The sequence below is a fragment of the Schistocerca serialis genome, chromosome 9, assembly GCF_023864345.2.
Source record: "Schistocerca serialis cubense isolate TAMUIC-IGC-003099 chromosome 9, iqSchSeri2.2, whole genome shotgun sequence".
In the NCBI taxonomy this organism is placed as follows: domain Eukaryota; kingdom Metazoa; phylum Arthropoda; class Insecta; order Orthoptera; family Acrididae; genus Schistocerca; species Schistocerca serialis.
In genome coordinates this window covers 60,168,500-60,194,257 of record NC_064646.1, presented here as the reverse complement: position 1 = coordinate 60,194,257, position 25,758 = coordinate 60,168,500, and positions in this window count along the sequence as shown.

The following is a 25,758-nucleotide window of genomic DNA, read 5'->3' as shown; positions in this document are numbered from 1 at the left end:
TCTGAAGAAGGAGCCACTGTCTCCAAAAGCATGCCAATCACAAAAGTCTTTTATGTGCGTGTTCTACCTCCACTTGTGGAGTAGATTTTTTATGTATTCAATTAAATAATGTGGAATAGGGTGTCCTTTACATCATGTTGATGTGATTGTGGGGCTCCAACCAACATGCTGCCATCAAAAATATTTGGGCAGGATGTGAGAATTCACTTGCTCCATGGGTAACCATGCCAAGTGCCGAACTAAGTATATCTTCTTCCATTTCATAAGTTCTTACATCTCTTCTACATTTTAACAAAGTAAATCTTGCATGCTGGTGTAAAATGACTTATACAATATACAAAATGTATTGATTGGTGTGTCCTTTACAGCAGGTTGATCTGATGGTGTGGCTGCAACAATCATGGTGCCATCAGAAATGTTTGCACTGGATATCAGATATCAGCTGCTTCATAATTAACCATGAGAGGTTCTCAATACATTTTTTTTTTTTTGTTAGTCCTTCCTTCTGTTCAAAATTTTTATAAATTAAATTGTTCAACAACATGTACAAATGACATAAATGATACCTCAAATTTAGTGAAAAATATTTCCTTCCCAGCAGGTTGATTTGATTGTGTGGCTGCAAATGTTTGGGCAGGATGTGACACACCACCTGTGCTGTATTTGAAAATGAGAGATTTCTGAACTTAATATGTCTTATTTCTTTCGTTAAGTCCTTCCTTGTGTTCTGTATTTTTACAAATTAATTCATGCAAGTAGGCATAGAAATGAACTATACAGTATATGAAAGATATTGAGTAGTGGGTCCTTTCTAGCAGGTTTATTTGATTATGTGGCTGCAACAGTGTTGGTGGCATCAAAAATATTTGTGCGGGATCTGAGACGTCACCTGCACCATAGTTAACCATACCAAGTGCTGAACTTAACATATCTTCCTCCTTTTCATACTGCATTCCTGCTCTTCTACATTTTCTCAAATTCAACTGTGCAAGTACACATCGAAATGACCTATACAACATATCAAATGTATTGAATAGTATGACTTTTCCAGCATTTTGATATGATGGTGTGGCTACATCAATCATGTTGACATCAAAAACGTTCGTGCAGGATGTGAGACATCAAATACACCATAGTTAACCATCAGAGGTGCTGAACTTGATACTATTACTTTCCTTTGGTAAGTCATTTATTCTGTTGTACACTTTTACAAATTAAATCATATAAGTAGACTTTGAAATGAACTATGTGATATACCAAATGTATTGATTAGTTTTCCCTGTCCAGGAGGTTGATATCATTTTGTGGTTGCAAGAATCAAGATTCCATTGAAAATGTTTGGGCAGGATGTGAGACATCACCTGCTCCATAGATAACCATGTCAAGTGCTGATCATAGTGCATCTTCTTCCTGCTCATAAGTCCTTTTTTCTGTTCTACATTTTAGCAAATTAAATTATACAAGTAGATGTAGAAATGACTGATACAATATAGCAAATGTATTGATTAGTGTTTCCTTTCTAGCAGGTTGATATGATTGTGTGGCTGCAAAAATCATGGTGCCATCAGAAATATTTCTGTAGGATATCAGATGGCACCTGCTCCATAATTATCCATGATACGTTCTGAACTTAATACATCTACTTCTTTTGGTTAGTTCATCCTTCTGTTTTCCTTCTCTACAAATTAAATCCCGGAAGTACTCATAGAAGTGACCTACCTGATATATCAAATGTAGTGAAATGTTTTTCCTTTCCAACAGGTTGATTTGACTGTGTGGCTGCAGTGATTGTGGTGCCATTGAAAATGTTCTAGCAGGATGTGAGATACCACCTGCACCATCGATAACCATTAGAGGAAATTAGCTTACTACATCTTCTTTCTTTTGGTAAGTCTTTCCTTTAGTTCCCTATTTTTACAAATTAAGTCATGCTCATACATATAAAACTGACCTATATGATATACCCAGTGTAGTAAACAGTTCCTTCTTCCCAGCAGGTTGATTGGACTGTGTATCTGTATCACTCATAGTGCCATTGAAAGTGTTCATGTAGGATATGGGATATCACTTGCTCCATAGTTTGTTATAAGCAGAGCAGAACTTAGCACATCATCTTTCTTTTGGTATGGCCTTCCTTTTCTTCTACATTTTTACAAATTAGATGTTGCAAGTACACATAAAAATTACCTCTATGATATACTGAATGTATTAAATAGCTCATCATTTCCAATAGTTTGTTTTGACTGTGTGCCTGCAACATTCATGGTGCCATCAAAAGTGTTGGGGCAATATCTGAGACATCACCCTTCCCATGGTTAACTATTAGAGGTGCTTCTTTCTTTTGGTAAATACTTTCTTTTGTTCTACATTTTTTGAAATTAAATCGTGCAAGTTCACATATAACTGTTATACGATATACCAAACATAGTAAATAGTTCGTGAGTCCCAATAGTTTGATTTGATTTTGTATCTCATCAATTGTTGCCATCTAAATTTTTCCTGCTGGATATGAGACATAACATGCACCATGGTGACTATGAAAGCTTAAGAACTTAGTATATCTTTCTCCTTCGGTATGTCCTTCCATCTTTTCTAAATTTTTACAAATTACATTATACATGCACATGTAAAAATGACCTGTTCAATAAAACAATTGTAGTAAATATATTGTCCATCACAGAATGTTGATTTGAAAGTGTGGCTGCAACTTTCATTGCCATTGGAAGTGCTCCTGCAAGAGGTGAGACATCACATGCGCCATAGCTAACTATGGGAGTTTCAGAACTCTGTACAACTTCTCCCTTTGGTAAGTCTTTTCTTCTGTTCTGTATTTTTTAGAAATCAGGCGAAGAACTCCTCATAAAAATGTCATATTCAATGATCCACATGAAAAAATTTGTTCATCCTTCCCAGGAGGAATACATAGAAGAAAGATCCTTTATCATTTAGCTACAATATAGCAGGTCAGCAACTGGATGCAGTTAATTCCATAAATTATCTGGGAGTAGGCATTACGAGTGATTTAAAATGGAATGACCATATAAAATTAATCATCGGTAAAGCAGATGCCAGACTGAGATTCATTAGAAGAATCCTAAGGAAATGCAGTCTGAAAACAAAGGAAGTAGGTTACAGTACACTTGTTTGCTCACTGCTTGAATACTGCTCACTGGTGTGGGATGCGTACCAGATAGGGTTGATAGAAGAGATAGAGAAGGTCCAACGGAGAGCAGCGCACTTTGTTACAGGGTCATTTAGTAATTGCGAAAGCATTATGGAGATGGTAGATAAACTCCAGCGGAAGACTCTGCAAGAGAGACTCTTAAATACGAGACTGGAATAGAAGGGAGAACTGATAGAGGTACTAAAGGTACCCTCTGCCTCACACTGTCAGGTGGCTTGCAGAGTATGGATGTAGATGTAGATGTAGAGGCTGATTTGATTGTGTGGCTGCAACATTCGTGGTGCCATCAAAAGTATTCATGCAAAATGTGACATCACCTGCATTACAGTTAACTATGAAAGGTGCAGAACATAACACATTTTCTTTCTTCTGTTAAGTCATTCCTGCTGTCCTAGCTTTTTTTTTTCTTCCAGAATCAGATGATGAAGGACACATACAAATGATCTGTATGGTATCCCAAATTAAGTAAAAGACAGTATTCCATTTGAGCCCGTAGATGTATCACAGCACTTCACTGAACAGGTGTTTGGATGTTGTGTAGTGCTAGTTGAATTTAATGAAACTAAACTTCTTATTGTAGTTGTTCATAGGTGCCCTAACTCTCACTTCAAAGTATTTCTGCTCAAGCTAGAGATGATTCTAGGTTCACTTTATCAGAAGTACTGAAAATTAGTTATAGTAGTGATGAAAATTAGTTATAGTAGTGACTTCAGTATTTAAGGTCTCTTATTTTTTACAAGTACATAGAGCTGTTTATTTCTACAATGGTTTACATAAGTTTACAGCTTTAACATTTAGCTATTTTTCAACATATTCAGCATTTCTGTTGATGCATTTTTGTAGACACTGTGGCAGTTCTTGTATGCCCATATCATACCAGCTCACCGCCATGCTGTTCAGAAAGTTATGAACCTCTTCTTTCACCTTGTCATCAGAGCTGAATCGCTGGAACCACAATTAATGCTGACAGGTACTGTGAGACTTTGAAAAAACTCAGACCGGCAATTCAGAATCGGAGAAGAGGAATGTTGAGCTAGAGCATACACATTCTCCATGACAGCACTTGCCCACGCATTGCTAGGCAAACCGTTGCTCTCTTGCAACAGTTTCAGTGGAACTTAATCACCCACCCACACTACAGTCCTGACTTGGCACCCAGTGACTATCACCTGTTATCTAGGTAAAAAGAACATTTGCCCGGAAAGCGATTCAGCTCCGACAACGAGGTGAAAGAAGAAGTTCATAACTTTCTGAACAGTATGGCGGAGAGCTGGTATGACATGGCATACAAAAACTGCCACAGTGTCTACAAAAATGCATCGACAGAAATGGTGATTATGTCGAAAAATAGCTAAATGTTCAAGCTGTAAACTGATGTAAGCCATTGTAGAAATAAACATGTCTCTGTACTTATAAAAAATAGGAGACCTTACTTTTGGGATTACCCCTGTATAATTACAAACAATGTAGAAAAGCTAATCCAACACCAGCAGAGAGTTTTTTATTCCACATTAAGGAACAAGAGATGCTGGTAACATAGATGACAAATATAATGTTTTCCTTAGCACATTTCTCGTACTCTTTGAAAGTTGCTTTCCATAAGAGGATTCCAAACAGGGTACTAGCAATAAAAGGCAGACTGGGTGGCTGACTAGTGGGATAAGGATATCCTGTAGAACAAAGTGGGAATTATATCAACATGTTAGAAGTAGTCTTGATTGAGCTACAGTAGCCCATTACAAATTGTATTGTAAGGTGCTTAAAAATGTTGTTAGGAAGGCAAAGAGTAAGTTGTATGCAACTAGAATAGCTAATTCACATGAATAAATTAATACAATATGTTCAGTTGTGAAGGAAGTGTCTGGTTAGCAGCACAAGTTCAACAATATAGAGTCAGTTTGTAGTAAAAATATTTCTGTTACTGATACGTCAGACATATGTACAGTATTTATCAATGACTTTCTGAGCACTGCTGGTGAATTAAACATAAACTGAGTTTCTATAGAGAGTCATATAACTCGTTTGGAAAATGCCTTTCCGAGACTGATGTCTGAAATATTCATGTGATACTATTGAGTCAATAATTAAATAACTGAAGAGTAAGGACTCTCATGAATATGATGGAGTACCAAGCAGTATATTAAAGTATTGTGCTGCACATGTTAGCCCATTACTGAGCCATATTTGCAATATTTCCTTTACGAATAGTCAAATTCCTGAATGATTAAAGTAGTCAGTAGTAAAGCCACTTCATAAAAATGGAGAAAGGGATAATGTAGATAATTTTAGACCTATTTCTAAGGCTTCAGTGTCCGCTAAAGTTATTGAAAAGGCTGTGTTGTAAGGATAATTGATCATTGCTATCAAATGTACAGTTTGGTTTTAGAAATAGTTTAACAAGTAAAAAGGCTATATTCCCATTTCTATGTGAGGTACTGGATGGATTAAACAAAAGGGTTTGAACACTAGGCATCTTTTTTGATTTAACTAATGTGTTTGATGGTGTTGATCACAAAATATTGCTCCAGAAGTTGGACCATCATGGAATATGGGGAATAATTCACAACTGGTTCACCTCTTAATTTAACAACAGATAGCAAAATGTCATTATCCACAGTGTTGAGGATGGCTATGATGTTGGATCTGAGTGTGGCATGGTCAACTGATGGGTGCTCTGGGGGTAAGTGCTGGGGCCACTGCTTATTTATATAAATTATATGCCCTTTAGTATTACAAGTGATTCTAAAATATTTCTGTTTGCTGATGACACTAGCTTGATAGTAAAGGATGTTGTGTGCAACATTGGCACTGCTTCAAATAGTACAGTTCGTGACATAAGTTTATGCCTTGTAGAAAATAAACTCACATTAAATCACAGTGAAACTCAGATTTTACAATTTCTAACACACACTTCAACAAAACCTGATGTTTTATTATAACAGAATGGACATAGGATTAGTGAAAGTTAACAGTTCAAATTTCAAGGTGTTCAGACACAATGTAAACTGCTGATGAAGCAAACTGGGATCTCTTTACTTCCTCTCTTGTTTTGCCATCTGCTTCCTTAAATTCATTTTATTTTCATTTTTGAATAATTACCATTAACATACATGAGTATAATCTGGATTTTCATAAAAGAGAAAGGTTGGAGTATGTAATTAATTTCCTAATTCATTTTGACTACTCCTAGTTAATATCGTCTGTTATAGTGTGAACCATGAACCATGGACCTTGCCGTTGGTGGGGAGGCTTGCGTGCCTCAATGATACAGATAGCCGTACCATAGGTGCAACCACAATGGAGGGGTATCTGTTGAGAGGCTAGAGAAACATGTGGTTCCTGAAGAGGGGCAGCAGCCTTTTCAGTAGTTGCAGGGGCAACAGTCTGGATGATTGACTGATCTGGCCTTGTAACATTAATCAAAACAGCCTTGCTGTTGTGGTACTGCAAACGGCTGAAAGCAAGGGGAAACTACAGCCATAATTTTTCCCAAGTGCATGCAGCTTTACTGTATGGTTAAATGATGATGGCGTCCTCTTGCTCTTGGGTAAAATATTCTGGAGATAAAATAGTCCCCCATTCGAATCCCCGGGCGGGGACTACACAAGAGGATGTCGTTATCAGGAGAAAGAAAACTGGCATTCTACGGATCGGAGCATGGAATGTCAGATCCCTTAATCGGGCAGGTAGGTTAGAACATTTAAAAAGGAAAATGGATAGGTTAAAGTTAGATATAGTGGAAATTAGCGAAGTTCGGTGGCAGGAGGAACAAGACTTCTCGTCAGGTGAATACAGGATTATAAATACGAAATCAAATAGGGGTAATGCAGGAATAGGTTTAATAATGAATAAAAAGAATAGGAGTGCGGGTTAGCTACTACAAACAGCATAGTGAACGCATTATTGTGGCCAAGATAGACACAAAGCCCATGCCTACTACAGTAGTACAAGTTTGTATGCCAACTAGCTCTGCAGATGATGAAGAAATTGATGAAATGTATGACGAGATAAAAGAAATTATTCAGATAGTGAAGGGAGACGAAAATTTAATAGTCATGGGTGACTGGAATTCGTCAGTAGGAAAAGGGAGAGAAGGAAACATAGTAGGTGAATATGGATTGGGGGAAGAAATGAAAGAGGAAGCCGCCTTGTAGAATTTTGCACAGAGCATAAGTTTATCATAGCTAACACTTGGTTCAAGAATCATAAAAGAAGGTTGTATACATGGAAGAATACTGGAGATACTAAAAGGTATCAGATAGATTATATAATGGTAAGACAGAGATTTAGGAACCAGGTTTTAAATTGTAAGACATTTCCAGGAGCAGTTGTGGACTCTGACCACAATCTATTGTCTATGACCTGTAGATTAAAACTGAAGAAACTGCAAAAAGGTGGGAATTTAAGGAGATGGGACCTGGATGAACTGACTAAACCAGAGGTTGTACAGAGTTCCAGGGAGAGCATAAGGGAACAAATGAGAGGAATGGGGGAAAGAAATACAGTAGAAGAAGAATGGGTAGTTCTGAGGGATGAAGTAGTGAAGGCAGCAGACGATCAAGTAGGTAAAAAGACGAGGGCTAGTAGAAATCCTTGGGTAACAGAAGATATATTGAATTTAATTGATGAAGGGAGAAAATATAAAAATGCAGTAAATGATGCAGGCAAAAAGGAATACAAACGTCTCAAAAATGAGATCGACAGGAAGTGCAAAATTGCTAAGCAGGGATGGCTAGAGAACAAATGTATGGATGTAGAAGCGAGTATCACTAGGGGTAAGATAGATACTGCCTACAGAAAAATTAGAGAGACCTTTGGAAATAAGAGAACCACTTGCATGAACATCAAGAGCTCAGATGGCAACCCAGTTCTAAGCAAAGAAGGGAAGGCAGAAAGGTGGAAGGAGTATATAGAGGGTCTATACAAGGGTGAAGTACTTGAGGACAATATTATGGAAATGGAAGAGGATGTAGATGAAGATGAAATGGGAGATACGATACTGCGTGAAGAGTTTGACAGAGCACTGAAAGACGTGAGTCGAAACAAGGCCCCAGGAGTAGACAACATTCCATTGGAGCTACTGACGGCCTTGGGAGAGCCAGTCCTGACAAAACTCTACCATCTGGTGAGCAAGATGTATGAAACAGGCGAAATACCCTCAGACTTAAAGAAGAATATAATAATTCCAATCCCAAAGAAAGCAGGTGTTGACAGATGTGAAAATTACCGAACAGTCAGTTTAATAAGCCACAGCTGCCAAATACTAACACGAATTCTTTACAGATGAATGGAAAAACTAGTAGAAGCCAACCTCAGGGAAGATCAGTTTGGATTCCGTAAAATACTGGAACATGTGAGGCAATACTGACCTTACGACTTATCATAGAAGAAAGATTAAGGAAAGGCAAACCTACGTTTCTAGCATTTGTAGACTTAGAGAAAGCTTTTGACAATGTTGACTGGAATACTCTCTTTCAAATTCTAAAGGTGGCAGGGGTAAAATACAGAGAGCGAAAGGCTATTTACAATTTGTACAAAAACCAGATGGCAGTTATAAAGAGTCGAGGGGCATGAAAGGGAAGCAGTGGTTGGGAAGGGAGTGAGACAGGGTTGTAGCCTCTCCCTGATGTTATTCAGTCTGTATATTGAGCAAGCAGTAAAGGAAACAAAAGAAAAATTCGGAGTACCGTATTTACTCGAATCTAAGCCGCACTCGAATCTAAGCCGCACCTGAAAAATGAGACTCGAAATCAAGGAAAAAAATTTTCCTGATTCTAAGCCGCACCTGAAAATTGAGACTCGAAATTCAAGGGGAGATAAAAGTTTTAGGTCGCACCTCCAAATCGAAACAAAGTTGGTCCATTATAATACGAGACACAATTTAGGTCGAATGAATGACAATACAGCTACAGTAGTTTGGTTCGAGCCGTAAGCTTAGCAGTTAAGCTTAACCAGGTAGCCATTGCTATGCGTCAGGCGCTCCGTCCGTATTTACATGGGTACGCTTCCTTTTTCACGTGCTTCGTCTGGTTTGAATTGATTGCTTATTTTTCTTTGATCTGATAAGTGCCGTTATGTGTTTATGTCACTCTAAGCTGAAAATCCATTACTGTACTGTGTCATGCATTGTTTGTCGCATTCTGATAATGAGTGTTTACGGCCTGTCGCTGCTCGCGGCATGGCTTGCTCTTGTGCGCGGTTACTTACATTGCTGCTTTCTTTGATAATAATGATCAACAAGAACCAAATAATAGACTGCATATGATGGAAGATGTTCTGAACGAGACTTTATCGAACATTTTTCTCCATTTGAAAATCTTTGCAGACGCCTCTTTAGTACATTATATTCTGCACAGAAATTAGAGTCATCTTAGATTTAAAAATCTAGTCAATTGCCGTGCTTCATTTCTGATTGTATCACTATTAGGCATAAGAATAATACGAATATAAACATGACATGATATGTGTATTCTTCCGCGTTTGCTGTTGTTCAAAATGGTTCAAATGGCTCTGAGCACTATGCGACTTCTGAGGTCATCAGTTGCCTAGAACTTAGAACTAATTAAACCTAACTAACCTAAGGACATCACATACATCCATGCCCGAGGCAGGATTCGAACCTGCGACCGTGGCGGTCACGCGGTTCCAGACTGAAGCGCCTTTAACCGCACGGCCACACCGGCCGGCTGTTTGCTGTTGTCTCGCTCTAGTTTCGTAGTTTATTAGGCAGACAGGATTTAAATGAGACAGCAGAAAACACGAAAGAATACATGGCAAAATGTTTATATTCGTATTATTCTTATGGTGAAGAGAATACTGCATGTGATTCACAATTCATAAAAGTTCCTAGTAGCAACCATCTCTTCTCACAGGTAGGAAAAAATTCAGGACGTAGAGTTTCCCATATTGACAAACATCCCAAACAGTCTTACCAGTCGGATTTTCGTAGTACATTGAACTGCTGCTAGAAGATGAACAACACGAAATTTCTATTTACTATGTTGGATAATGTATGAAAGTGCAGTGGTCAAAACTCGGGGTGGAGAAAAAAGCTCATTTTCCACCTTTTTTTTTAAATTTATTTACTGATGAAGAGGTTTTGGCGCCAGTATTTATCTTTGCGCCTGCAAAACATGCCTGTTGTAGCGCTACATATATTCGATGGCAGAAGTTGGTTGTGGCGGCACCTACCAACATTTTTCAGAACTTCCGCTTACTTTGCACTCGATTCTAAGCCGCAGGCGGTTTTTTTGATTACAAAAAGCGGAAAAAAAGTGCGGCTTAGATTCGTGTAAATACGGTAGGTATTAAAATCCAGGGAGAAGAAATAAAAACTTTGAGGTTCGCCGATGACATTGTAATTCTGTCAGAGACAGCAAAGGACTTGGAAGAGCAGTTGAATGGAATGGACAGTGTCTTGAAAGGAGGATATAAGATGAACGTCAACAAAAGCAAAACGAGGATAATGGAATGTAGTCGAATTAAGTCGGGTGATGCTGAGGGAATTAGATTAGGAAATGAGACTCTTAAAATAGTAAAGGAGCTTTGCTATTTGGGGAGCAAAATAACTGATGATGGTCGAAGTATAGAGGATATAAAATGTAGACTGGCAATGGCAAGGAAAGTGTTTCTGAAGAAGAGAAATTTGTTAACATCGAGTATAGATTTAAGTGCCAGGAAGTCATTTCTGAAAGTATTTGTGTGGAGCGTAGCCATGTATGGAAGTGAAATATGGACGATAACTAGTTTGGACAAGAAGCGAATAGAAGCTTTTGAAATGTGGTGCTACAGAAGAATGCTGAAGATTAGATGGGCAGATCATGTAACTAATGAGGAGGTATTGAATAGGATTGGGGAGAAGAGGAGTTTGTGGCACAACTTGACTAGAAGAAGGGATAAGTTGGTAGGACATGTCCTGAGGCATCAAGGGATCACAAATTTAGCATTGGAGGGCAGCGTGGAGGGTAAAAATCGTAGAGGGAAACCAAGAGATGAATACGCTAAGCAGATTCAGAAGGATGTAGGTTGCAGTAGGTACTGGGAGATGAAGGAGCTTGCACAGGATAGATTAGCATGGAGAGCTGCATCAAACTAGTCTCAGGACTGAAGACCACAACAACAACAACATAGTGTGAAATCAGTAATTATTTTGTGACTTAAATTCTGTTGTTGACTTATAAACAAATATAAATTCTGTACTAATTGTAAACACTTGGAAGAAGAACTACTACGAATCTTAATGTATTTATTTGGCTCTATTGGAAAACATATTAGCATAGCCAACCCTTATTTAATTCCACAGTAATTACTAGATTTGTCAAAAGTATTGTTTGCATAATTATATCTGTTAATTTCACCATTTAAACAAATACTTTGGCCTAACCTTTGTGGCAGAAGAAACCATTGAAAAGAAATAATTTTTCACTAGATTCAGTTAATTGAATGAGTTATGTTTTGAAACTTCCTGGCAGATTAAAACTGTGTGCCCGACCGAGACTCGAACTCGGGACCTTTCGCGGGCGAGTGCTCTACCATCTGAGCTACCGAAGCACGACTCACGCCCGGTACTCACAGCTTTACTTCTGCCAGTATCTCGTCTCCTACTCCGCTGCAGAGTGAAAATCTCATTCTGGAGTTATGTTTTTATTATAATTTATGTAACCAAAACAGTGAACAAAGTATAGTTTCAGTACCTATTATTGTGAGGATATATAAAGGCCTGATTTTTGGACCTGAGACAGTTAGTCCACAGCTGATTTTCAGATGGGAAGTCTGTATCTATTAAAATGACAATAATACATTAACTTAACAATGGAATTAGTGTAACACAAATAGGCCATGTGTTAAAACAATGACAGTGTCTGTTCAATTTATTTGAGATATAGTGTCATATGTACTTTATCATTTTGTGAGAATTGTGTGGTTAGGTATTTACAGCTCATAGATGTTCAACAGCAAACTATTGCAGCAGTATGCTGATGTTTGCCTGCAGGCTATTAATGAGGGTTATCATCTACCAATAGTGAACTGACCAAATCACTGTGTAATATTGGGGAGTTGTGAACAGTGAAAGTAAAGAACTGTGAACCGCAACTGTGCACATTTTGCCTACATTATTTACAGTAGTCAGTGTTGAACTTCCACCCCCCCCCTCCCCCCCGATTTTTCAGCCAGTAAAACTATGCAGTTTATCGATGCCGAGGATTATCAGTGTAGAAATAAAGCAGCCAGACATCACATCTGGTGCCATTTACAGGACTATTGTAATTGGACACAATAAACAAGGATTCGTGAACTCTGAACAGTGAATTCAAGAACAGTTTACAATACAGTGATTTTAACAAAGTGAGTGTTTGGTGATATATGTGGCATTGGAATTTTGTCAAGGATCGTGGACAGACAATATTATGGGAGTGTGAAATTCAATTATTTTGAAATATCAGAATTGACATAGCTGCGTTTAAAGAGGGAGGTGCAACAGCCAGACAGCGCATGTGTTTCGTGGCCACATTATGACAGCAGCCAATCGGTGAGTGGGTTCTATGGAAGCAGCCATTGAGTAGAGAAGCAGCCAATCAACTCCCAGGTGGATGTAGCTCACTGGTATAAACAACATGCATCATTGAGAAAATTAGAACGTACAGCAGCCAATGCAGATGAAGAATTGAGATGACAACTGCAGCAGCAGCAGCAGACAAATGAATAAAAATAAGGTAATTCATAGGAAAAGTCTTTTTATATTGGTGATATATAATGAGTGCCATTAACGAACAAGACAGTGTGATGGTGGAGGATGGACAACAGAGAAGTGAAGTAATTGATAACAAAGCTGTAGAGGTTAAGTTTTTAAATGAACAGAAAGACTTAATGGGGACGTATTCTGTAGATGATAGTGGTTATAAATCAGACATGAATTTAACTTTGAATGATGGGGATGAAAGTCTCATTGCACATGAGATGATAAAAGCATCATCTACATTATGTGGTGATGTGAGCGAAATGAACAAAAACAGTACTGTAGTGGGTGAAATTGTTAAGGCTAAAGGGGAGGAATCTAGCAGCAAACGTCAGCAAGGGCAAATGTTTGTGGCAGATGGAAAACTGGAAGTGATGTTAAGGCAAATGATGAATAGTTTGAGTAATATGAGTACAAAATAAAGCGTTAGTAGGATGGAAAATAAAACTGAGAGCATTAAAACTGACAGGGCTAGCTTAAAGCATGAACTGAAGAAAGAAATTAAAAAGGAAATTGAGGTAGTCAGCTTTAATCTTTCAGAATTAAATAAGAAGGTTGAGGCAGTAGTGAAAGATTGTGATGAAAAGATAAAGAAAGTAGTGCAGAATACTAATGAGAAATTAATATTAATGAGTAGTAAATGTGTAGAAGAGAGAAAGAAACTATGTAGTGAATACAGTAGGAGGGTGGAGGCTTCTGAGAAACAGTGTAAAAATAAAGTCAAAGCAACCAGGAAATTGTTTGCTGAAAATAGCGTTAAACTTGAGAACCAAATCGATCAGATTAAAAATGATTCAGAAATGGAGGTAGGAACAAAGTGTGCAGTAGTGGTAGAGGAAAAACTGGTAAAAGTAAATGAAAATGTAAATTCAGAATTGTCTGAAATGAAGAAAAAGGTGGAAGAAGTACAAAATCTAAAGCACACAGAGAGTGACAGTGGGTCTGATTTTGACAGTAGTTGTAATGATGATAGCAATGACGAATCCCGTAGTGATGAGGACGAGGTATTTGAATTTATCATTGATAATGATGCCAACATGTTAAGTAAAGAAAAAATAAAGGTGGATAATATTAGATTGTACAGAGTTTCAGAGACAGCATAAGGGAACAATTGTCAGAAATGGCTAAAAGAAATACAGTAGAAGAAGAATGGGTAGCTTTGAGGGATGAAGTAGTGAAGGCAGCAGAGGATCAAGTAGGTAAAAAGATAAGGGCTAGTATAAATCCTTGGGTGACAGAAGAAATACTGAACTTAATTAATGAAAGGAAAAAATATAGAAATGCAGTAAATGAAGCAGGCAAAAAGGAATACAAACATCTCAAAATTGAGATCGACAGGAAGTGCAAAATGGCTAAGCAGGCATGGCTAGAGGACAAATGTAAGGATGTAGAGGCTTACCTCACTAGGGGTAAGATAGATACTGCCTACAGGAAAATTAAAGAGACCTTTGGAGAAAAGAGAGTTACTTGTATGAATATCAAGAGATCAGATGGAAACCCAGTTGTAAGCAAAGAAGGGAAAGCAGTAAGGTGGAAGGAGTATATAGAGGGACTATACAAGGGCAATATACTTGAGGGCAATGTTATAGAAAGGGAAGAGGATGTAGATGAATATGAAACAAAAGATATGATACTGCGTGAAGAGTTTGATAGAGCACTGAAAGACCTAAGTCGAAACAAGGCCCCAGGAGTAGACAACATTCCATCAGAACTACTGACAGCCTTGGGAGACCCAGTCCTGACAAAACTCTACCGGGTGGTGAGCAAGATGTATGAGACAGGCGAAATACCCTCAGACTTCAAGAAGAATATAATACTTCCAATTCCAAAGAAAGCAGGTGTTGACAGATGTGAAAATTACCAAACTATCAGTTTAATAAGTCACAGCTGCAAAATACTAACACGAATTCTATACAGAAGAATAGAAAAACTGGTAGAAGCTGACTTCGGGGAAGATCAGTTTAGATTCCGTAGAAATATGGGAACATGTGAGGCAATACTGACCCTTACGACTTATCTTAGGAGCTAGATTAAGGAATGGCAAACCTACATTTTTAGCATTTGTAGACTTAGAGAAAGCTTTTGACAATGTTGATTGGAATACTCTCTTTCAAAATCCAAAGGTAGCAGGGGTAAAATACAGGAAGCGAAAGGCTATTTACACTTTGTACAGAAACCAGATGGCAGTTGTAAGAGTTGAGGGGCATGAAAGGGAAGCAGTGGTTGGGAAGGGAGTGAGACAGGGTTGTAGCCTCTCCCTGATGTTATTCAATCTATATATTGAGCAAGCAGTAAAGGAAACAAAAGAAAAATTTGGAGTAGGTAGTGAAATCCATGGAGAAGAAATAAAAACTTTAAAGTTCGCCGATGACATTCTAATTCTGTCAGAGACAGCAAAGGACTTGGAAGAGCAGTTGAACAGAATGGACAGTGTCTTGAAGGAAGGATATAAGATGAACATCAACAAAAACAAAATGAGGATAATGGAACTAGATTAGGAAATGAGGCACTTAAAGTAGTAAAGGAATTTTGCTATTTGGGGAGCGAAATAACTGATGATGGTCAAAGTAGAGAGGATATAAAATGTAGACTGGCAATGGCAAGGAAAGTGTTTCTGAAGAAGAGAAATTTGTTAACATCAAGTATAGATTTAAGTGACAGGAAGTTGTTTCTGAAAGTATTTGTATGGAGTGTATCCATGTATGGAAGTGAAACATGGATGATTAACAGTTTGGACAAGAAGAAAATAGAAGCTTTCGAAATGTGGTGCTACAGAAGAATGCTGAAGATTAGATGGGTAGATCACATAACTAATGAGGAGGTATTGAATAGGATTGGGGAGAAGAGGAGTTTGTGGCACAACTTGACTAGAAGAAGGGATCAGTTGGTAGGACATGTTCTGAGGCATCAAGGGATCACCAATTTAGTATTGGAGGGCAGCGTGGAGGGTAAAAATCGTAGAGGGAGACCAAGAGATGAATACACTAAGCAGATTCAGAAGGATGTAGGCTGCAGTAGGTACTGGGAGATGAAGCAGCTTGCACAGGACAGAGTAGCATGGAGAGCTGCATCAAACCAGTCTCACAACTGAAGGCCACAACAACAACAACAATGATATTAGGCCAAATGAAGAGTTAGAACTAGAGAGTGGTAATGAGGGAAAGAACCATGCTATCTATCATTTGACTATCTCTGAAAATTATTTTGGTAAGCAGGATGATAGTTTTTCCAGAGAAAGGATTAATGAGGATCTGTTGTATGAAGAAGATCACATGGTAAGTAAAAAGGAAGTGTGGCACCCGGTAATAACAGCAAGTGTACAATGTATACATGTTAAGTGTTTACTGGACAGTGGTAGTGATTTAAATGGCATTTCATATGTATTTATTGAATCTATTAAGAACTCAGATGGTTTAGTGGTGATTTATGTTTCTGGAATAAAAATTACTCTTGCTACTGGTAAGCTATCACTGGGTGTGACATGAGAGGTACTATTAACTGTGAAACTGTCAGGATAGCTGTTGGAGTGCAATTTCTTGGTGATTCAAAATCTCAGCATTAATGTTATATTTGAGACTAATTTCCTGTGCAAATAGCAAGTAGAGGGTTAAACATTCTGTATTGGATTCATTATGTGGCGATAATGCTTACCCCAGCTGTCTGTCTCATTTTTCGAGTTTCCTGAGTCAGTCAAACTCTTCACCTATCCTGTCTGTAGTTTATAAGTGAACCAGAAACATTCTACCTTCAACTTTCATGCGAATTTGTATCATGTTGTGTTAGTGACAAGTAATGGAATCATAAGACGATGGAAGAAAAGGCAAAAAACAAAAAAGGCAGTAGTATTTGGCAAAAATCTGAGATATTGTGTTTATTCTGGTGTTTTGATATATGACAAAAGTAAATTGGTTTCGTGGGTTTTTGGAATTTCAGTCAAACAAAGAGGTATGGCAAACAGAAAATGAAAGGTGTCGGCATATGTGGAGGAGAAGGTGCAGATCATCTGAAAACTATAATTAACATCTGAAGTAATAAGTTCATGGGTCCAGCAGCAGAGTCAATTTGCAGTAAAAACCATCTTGAATATTACATCTTAATATTAATTGTGGTATGATAGAAATATTTGTGTTCAGTGCAATCAGTATATGGAGATAAGTATCTACCTATAGAAGTGTGTCATGGTATAGCCTATTCTAACATTAAGGAAATACAACTTTAAACATAATTACCTGGAGTAATGTGTGTGGAAAGAATAAACAAGATTTGTATGTATATTGCCCTTCAGGCTAGAATCTTAAGCAATATGATGGAATGTAGTGAGATAATAGTTTTTCTAAATGATAATTTTGTCTGATCAGTAATGAGAGTTAAGTTTGCCTTAGCATAAGGATATGTTACTGTGGAGTATTTTCCAGTAGAGTCAATTTTGCATTGGATAAGCAGAGCTGGTGTTTATTTATTAGATAATGAAGCAATAATGAAATAATAAAAATAATGGATAATGTTGGGGTGTTAATGGTTAGGGAGCCTGTCTCTGCAGTAGGGATATTTTTTGAAAATGCCCTCCACTATCTAACAAGATAAGAAATGTAAGTAAAGTAATGGAGCTGACCGACGTGATTGAGTAATGAAAGAGATAACTGTATACAAACAAATGTGGTGTAACTACACTGATGATGTATTTGTTAACTAGGCAACATTGAGTACTGTGTATATTGTGCAATTCATGACACTGCAGTTGGGAATGAGAACTTAACAGAAAGAGAATATTCTAGTGAGGTGCAAGACATATAATACTGCGTTATTACATCTATAGGTTATCTGAAAGCTTCTATTTGTGGTCTGAGGAATTATGAGCTTAAAGTGATAATACTGGAATGAAGAAAAATAATTTTGTTGATTAACTGACAACTGTGGTGCTAGAGTGATGTGAGTATTCTGACAAGTCAACTATTAGGTAACATTTTGTGATTTTGTGAGGATTTAATTTTCTACTTGAATGAGAGTAGTACTAAGAATTGAGTGGAGAAGTGGGGCAATGTTTTGGCAATACTTCCATGCTCTTAATTTTGCTTTGAGTAGTAATTAAGTTATGTGATTGTGACACTATTCTGTTTTCATAATGTACCTAATGATTAGTAAATCTATGCTACTGCACATCTTGAGTTTTTTGCTGCAGGTAAGATACATATTTTGAACATTAAGTTGATGAGTCCATAAACTGTGTAAATTTCAAACTAGGACTTGGCATTTTAGTGATTTTGCAAATGGGAAAAAAACACATATCTTACAAGTTTAACTAGTCTGAGCAGCATTATTCTGTAGAGTATTGTGTACTTGATTTTAAATTTTTACTAATCCTCACCTTTTGTACTATAGTCAATTTTAGTGTTATGTTATGAGAATTGTGTAATGTATCTATTTATGAAGTTATGACTATTATTTGCCATTAGTGTGAAACATTTTTTCCTTATACTTAGAAGTAAAAGTGAACATACTAAGGTAGGATATTTTGTCTTATTTTTTCATGTACTGTGATGGAGGAGAACCCCCTCCAAGGGAACTGATAGCAGTGCATTTCCTTACTAACTGCCACTTAGACCTGTTGAAGGCATGGACGACTTGGTGAGAAAATGAGTTAAAGCTCATTAAAGGAGTGTAAGTGATTGTGCAAAATACTAAGCACTGAAAAAGTGAAATTTTTTCTGTCTGAAAATAACTGCAATATGCTGAATAATTTAACTTTTTGCAACACATGATCATTTATCCTTTGAAGCAGGACAGGATTTGTACAAAATGATGTGTATCTTAGAATGTAATTTTTGGTTATCCAAGAAGGATGTCACTTATGATGAAGATGCCAATTTTTATTAAGGGGAGTTTTCAGGGCCTATGCGGGCAATGTTAAATTAGTCTACTTCATGTACCTTTATCTCTGGAACCAATGAAGATAACACTGTACACTTTTTACAGCTGCCTTATCCATGTTATTTATGTCTACTGAACCAGAATTAAGAGGTGAGGTACAAAAGAAGGAGAGAAATGTATGTATTTTCAATTATGCTATTTTTTATTAGAAATAATTGTACACATAATGCCCTAGATGGCATTCTATTCAAGTTATTGCTATGGCTGTGCTTCAGTAGGTACAATATATTATAATGAAATAGGTGGCAAAGTTTCAAATAGTTATCACAAGTAGGTTTTAAGATAAAGGAACATAAAGCATAAAAAATGTCATTTTGAGAAAATCACATTTAAAGTGTAAAATGATAAAAATTGATTTGTAATTATAATTAAGTCTCAAAAACACCCATCAGCTTAGTCAGCATCACCATCTTTGCCAGCTTTCTTCTCCAAAAGATTCTTTCTCCTGATTGATCTTACTTCTTTGGTGGTGAACTGAGCTGCACGCTGTGCCTTGGCGAGTCTTATCTTCTCCAATAATTTCAAGCCTTTTACAATATGGTAGCCTGGAATGATGTTAAGATGTTTTATAACTCTTATTCTTCCCATATTTCCATCATTAAATGTTAATACAGCATCACTAACTCCCCATTTTGGTGTATTGAGCCCTACAAAAACATTTTTGGGCACTTGTGTCCAGATAATGTTATTGAATGATTCATTAGGATTCTGTGTTCGCCCATGTAGACAATTTCAGAGGAGGTCTGGGTGAGCTAGGGCCCTATAAATTGGTTTTATTGCTTCCATGACAGCTTCAGGAATAGAGTTCTTGTGTTCAAAAGACACTCCTGAAACTTCAGCCTTATGGAATTTACACCACAATTCAGGTCCAGGGGGGCAGAGTGCATATGTCAGTTTTCTGTCTGTTGAAAGTTTGTGGAAGTATGTGGCCCACACTGCTTTTCTCATACTTTGTAAATCATTTCCGTTATTTGTGATAGCCATTACATAATACTTCAGGAGCTGATCTATTGTTTTATTAGTCAGCTGACCTCAAAGTGGCTTGCAAAGAGATTGTTTTAATTTTGAGACATGTGCGCATCCTCTTTTGCACATGCCAAACACATTCCTATTTCTGTATCACAAAATTTTCATATGGATTTGCTTCAACAACACACTTATATGCATTAGAATCTCCATCCCCGAGGAACTGGGTGTATTGTACACCCATTTCATGCAGTGATCTGCTAAACATTTTCATTGCGGCATCAGCTTCCATTCCTCCGCTAGTTCCTACATAATTTTTATGGCAGTTTTCATGTTCATTTTTTCCATTTTTGTCACTGGAGCTATAGCAATGTTTCGTAAGTGCCTCAAAATCAATTACTTTGCCTGTGACTACACTTGTGATTGTGGCAACAGAGTTTTCTGATGTGTGACCATGCTTTTATCATGTCCCATCAAATCCAACTGGTATATTAATGTTGCCTTCATTCACTTCAACAACTTCATTTGTTGAAGCCTTCATTGACAGTGAAGTGACAGATTCAACAGTTCCTCCTATAACTTCAGTATACCTCTGAATTTTTGTAGGTGGTGGTGGTAGATTCATAACCAAACAGAAACTCTGAACTGCACTAAGACCTTTTCTGATAACTCTCATGGCATAAAAAAGTCTTACATTTACCTCATAAAGATTATTCTTGCATTCATTTAACGTTGCAACTGACTTTTTATTGTAACAGCCAGTGCAAATAATCACTATTATTGTAGTGAGTCCTATTCTTGCAGAAAAATCTTCCTCAATAATTACTTTTCCGCCACAAATATAACAGCACAATGTATCATACAACATCTGAATTAAAATGTTCATATCACAAAAAACAGAGCTCGGACCAGAAATACTATTTTCTAAATTATCCTGCGGTAACCCTAGTTCCTTGAATTGTTTATGTAATTTACTTGCATTGGATGAGGTCACATCTCCCCTGTTCTCTGGTGACACATCAAGGTTATTTGATTTTACACTGCTTGTGGGTTCCAACTCTTGAGCAACACATGGTTTTACACTTCTATTGTGTTGGTTTCCAATGAACTTACCTTTCTTGAATGGACTAGCGCTTCTAGGCATGTTTATATTACATCAAACTGCACCAGAATACGTCAAAAGTCACTGTTTCACTCAAAACAAACAAACAATTGCCAAGTGACTGTGAAATAGCAGTGGGACTAACATCGAGTGCCACATGTTTTCTGTCAGAGAGGAAAATCACAGCCTTCCATAAAATGTAGTTTTCGAGATATTCATATATAAACAGATGCACGTCTGAAATTTAGTGATCTCAAAGATACACATGTAAGACTTCAAAATTAAAAATAAAATACTTCTATATGTCACACACAGATAATTAATGCACTGTTTTGTCCAGGAAAGAATATATAATATTCTAGTGCGTGTTTTGTAAAATGTGAAAATTTTCAAATTTTTGCCTGCAAACTCCCCTTAAAGATATAACTTATGGATATTTTGTACCATTTTACAATACACTATATGTAAATATTTTGTATGGGGTTTTCACATGGTCAGTTCATATAAGTAGGAATTTGAAAAACATTTGTACTGTAGGTTTTGATAAGATTGCTTACTTAATATTTTTTGTGTGTAGATTATTAAATCCACTTTTTGGGGTCACTTGTGGTCATTGAATTGCCTAGTTAGTTATTTGCAATGTCTGTCTGGTCAATCCGATAAGGGGGAAATGTGGTGAAGCAAGCTGGGATCTCTTTGCTTCCGCTCTTGTTTTGCCATCTGCCTCCTTAAATTCAATTTATATTCATTTTTGACTAATTACTATTAACGTACATGAGAATAATGTGCATTTTCATAAAAGAGAAAGGTTGGCACTCAGCCTTAAGTAATACACCACCATATCTAATTTTGTGCTTAGTTTTGTGTGTGTCATCAATTTCCTAATTCGTTTTGACCACACCTAGTTAATATCTTTTGCTACAGTGTGAAATCAGTAATTGTTTCGGCACTTAAATTATATTGTTGACTTATAAACAGATATAAATTCTGTACTAATTATAAACATCCGGAAGAAGAACTACTAGGATTCTCAAAGTATTTGTTTGGCTCTATTCGAAAACATATTAGCATAGCCAGCCCTTATTTAATTCCAAAATAATTACCAGATTTGTCAAAAGTATTGTTTGTGTAACTATATCTGTTAATTTCATTATTTAAACAAATAATTTGGCCTAACCTTTGTGACAGAAGAAACTGTTGAAAAGAAGGAATTTTTGCCTAGATTCAGTTAATTGAATGAGTTATGTTTTCATTGTAATTTCTGTATCTTAAACATCAAACAATGTAAAGTTTTTGTACCTATTATTGTGAGGATACATAAAGGCCTGATTTTTGGTCCCAAGACAGTCAGTCCAGGACCGATTTTCAGACGGGAAGTCTGTATCAATTAAAATAACAATAATACATTAACAGTGGAATTAGTGTAACACAAATAGGCCTTGTGTTAAAACAATGACAGCCTCTGTTCAATTTATCTGAGAAATAGTGTCACATATACCTTATTAATCTGTGAGAACTGTGTGGTTAGGTATTTAATGCTCATAGATGTTCAACAGCAAACTATTGTAGCAGTATGCTGATGTTTGCCTGCAAGCTATTAATGAGGCTTGCCATCTAACAATAGTGTAATATTGGGGAGTTGTGAATAGTGAAAGTAAAGAACTGTGAAACGCAACTGTGCAAGTGTTGGCTACATCATTTACAGTAGTCATTGTTGAACTTCCACCCCTTATTTTGCAGCCAGTGTAACTATGCAGTACGTCAACACCGAGGACTATCAACGAAGAAACAAAGCAGGCAGACGCCACAAGCTGTTGTGGAATGCCCATGTTCAAGATCTCTTTCAAAGACTTACTGCTGCCATTTTTAGCATTAGAATGGTCTCTGAAGTTAGTGGTAGTTTGACATGAAAAGTAGTCTAATTTGCTTATTTTCATCCCCTTATGATGCATTCCATCAGAACTACTGACAGCCTTGGGAGAGCCAGTCCTGACAAAACTCTACCGGGTGGTGAGCAAGATGTATGAGACAGGCGAAATACCCTCAGACTTCAAGAAGAATATAATAATTCCAATCCCAAAGAAAGCAGGTGTTGACAGATGTGAAAATTACCGAACTATCAGTTTAATAACTCACAGCTGCAAAATACTAATGCGAATTCTTTACATAGAAAAACTGGCAGAAGCCGACCTTGGGGAAGATCAGTTTGGATTCCATAGAAATGTTGGAACACGTGAGGCAATACTGACCCTATGACTTATCATAGAAGAAAGATTAAGGAAAGGCAAACCTACGTTTCTAGCATTTGTAGACTTAGAGAAAGCTTTTGACAATGTTGATTGGAATACTCTGTTTCAAATTCTGAAGGTGGCAGGGGTAAAATACAGGGAGCAAAAGGCTATTTACACTTTGTACAGAAACCAGATGGCAGTTATAAGATTTGAGGGGTATGAAAGGGAAGCAGTGATTGGGAAGGGAGTGAGACAGGGTTGTAGCCTATCCCCAATGTTATTCAATCTGTATATTGAGCAAACAAAAGAAAAGCTCGGAGTAGGTTTTAAAATCCATGGAGAAGAAATAAAAACTTTGAGGTTCACCGATGACATTGTAATTCTGTCAGAAACAGCAAGGGACGTGGAAGAGCAGTTGAACGGAATGGACAGTGTTTTGAAAGGAGGGTGTAAGATGAACATCAACAAAAACAAAGGAAGGATAATGGAATGTAGTCGAATTAAGTCGGGTGATGCTGAGGGAACTAGATTAGGAAATGAGGCACTTAAAGTAGTAAAGGAATTTTGCTATTTGGGGAGCAAAATAACTGATGATGGTCAAAGCACAGAGGATATAAAATGTAGACTGACAATGGCAAGGAAAGCGTTTCTGAAGAAGAGAAATTTGTTAACATCGAGTATAGATTTAAATGTCAGGAAGTCGTTTCTTAAAGTATTTGTATTGAGTGTAGCCATGTATGGAAGTGAAAAGTGGACAATAAATAGTTTACACAAGAAGAGAATAGAACCTTTTGAAATGTGGTGCTACAGAAGAATGTTGAAGATTAGATGGGTAGATCACATAACTAATGAGAAGGTATTGAATAGGATTGGGGAGAAGAGGAGTTTGTGGCACAACTTGACTAGAAGAAGGGATCGGTTGGTAGGACACGTTCTGAGACATCAAGGGATCACCAATTTAGTATTGGAGGGCAGCGTGAAGGGTAAAAATCGTAGAGGGAGACCAAGAGATGAATACACTAAACAGATTCAGAAGGATGTAGGCTGCAGGAGGTACTGGGAGATGAAGAAGCTTGCACAGGATAGAGTAGCATGGAGAGCTGCATCAAACCAGTCTCAGGACTGAAGACCACAATAACAGGAACAATAATGTATGGTATTATATTTTGGGCTAACTCTTCCCATTTTCAAAGGATATTTTTGGCTGAGAAATGGGTGGTTTGGGCAATAAGTTGTGTAAGTTCACGAACCTCTTGTTGACCCTTGGTCATTTGTCGGGGTATTTTGACATTGGCCTCTCAGTTCCAATCAACTAAGACTATGCAGAAATCAAGTCTGCATTTGGATCACATTTCCTTCACTCTTGTGCTGAAAGGTGTGCATCCATTTTCAATAAGCTACCACAAGAATTCGAAAATCTTTGCAGTAATCCAGGTGATTTCAAATTGATTCCTGTGTCATATTGTTGACTGGGTTCATATGAACTTATGACTTGTCTTTTTTGGGGTCTGTTCCGATGTAAAGTCAAGTGCGAACACAGCGGTCACAAATTTTAGAGCATAGGGCTGTGAAGAAGACATCTGCCAATTGCACACGGACTGACCCCCCTCTTGGATGACAATCCGATGGCAGTGCTGTTGACATGGAGAGGACATAAGAGCCGTGCTGCTTGGCCATGGCCCAGTTGAAGAGTAGCCACACTATAAGCTCTACAGCAGCTACTTAGGAACTGCATAATATCATTTTTAGTAGGTATTATCTATACTGATGAGATTTCTTATTTTGTCTGTCGCCCATTACTTGCGACATATCATTGTAAGTTCTCAAAGTTAGGTATTGTCATTTTTCTTACTGAAATAAAATTAATTAATACGATTTGTTTGAATTGTTGTCTTGCGATCTGAGGAAGAAGGTTTCCTAGGCACCCTGTATCTGACAAGTAGGCAGGTCACAATATTGGCGACAAGAAGGTCAACGGATTCCATAGCGACAGCCATCACAGATTCTCTGTTTGCCTTTTTCGTGGGCTTTTGTGTTTTTCTGGTGCTAAATCTACAGAGCAAGAACCATCTCGTTTTGCCAACTTATTTATTAAGAAATTACAATAAACCACCGACAGTAACACACACTTCAAAACCAACAAAACAATAAGCATCCCTTCTCAGGATCAAGCAAATAACAGCTAATTCCTACAATCAGAGTTCCCTATGACTCTATACCCGTACAACTGTTCCACGTCGAAGTCGTCTGTTAGCAGCTGGTAGGTAGCGTAACCCATGAAAGCAAAGTATCCCAATCGTTGTGGAAGAGAGAATGGTCGAGGTGGCACACTATTGGACTGGCCGATCCTCTCCACACTCGCCCTGAGTCGAGAACTGCTTATCTAGCCCCGGGCGGAAGGATATTTCCAGGACTATTTGCACAAACGTCATCACCAAGAAATAATTAGTTGATCATCGTGCCCCCTTTCTCTGCTGCTGGGCCCTGCTCTCTGATGAACAATGGACATACCTACGTGTTTGTTGTCAACTGTGTTAATGCTTGTAAACACTCTTGCGTCGGCCAGATTTCGCGGCGGAGTTGGCAACCCGCATCGCTGGTATGTCTGAGG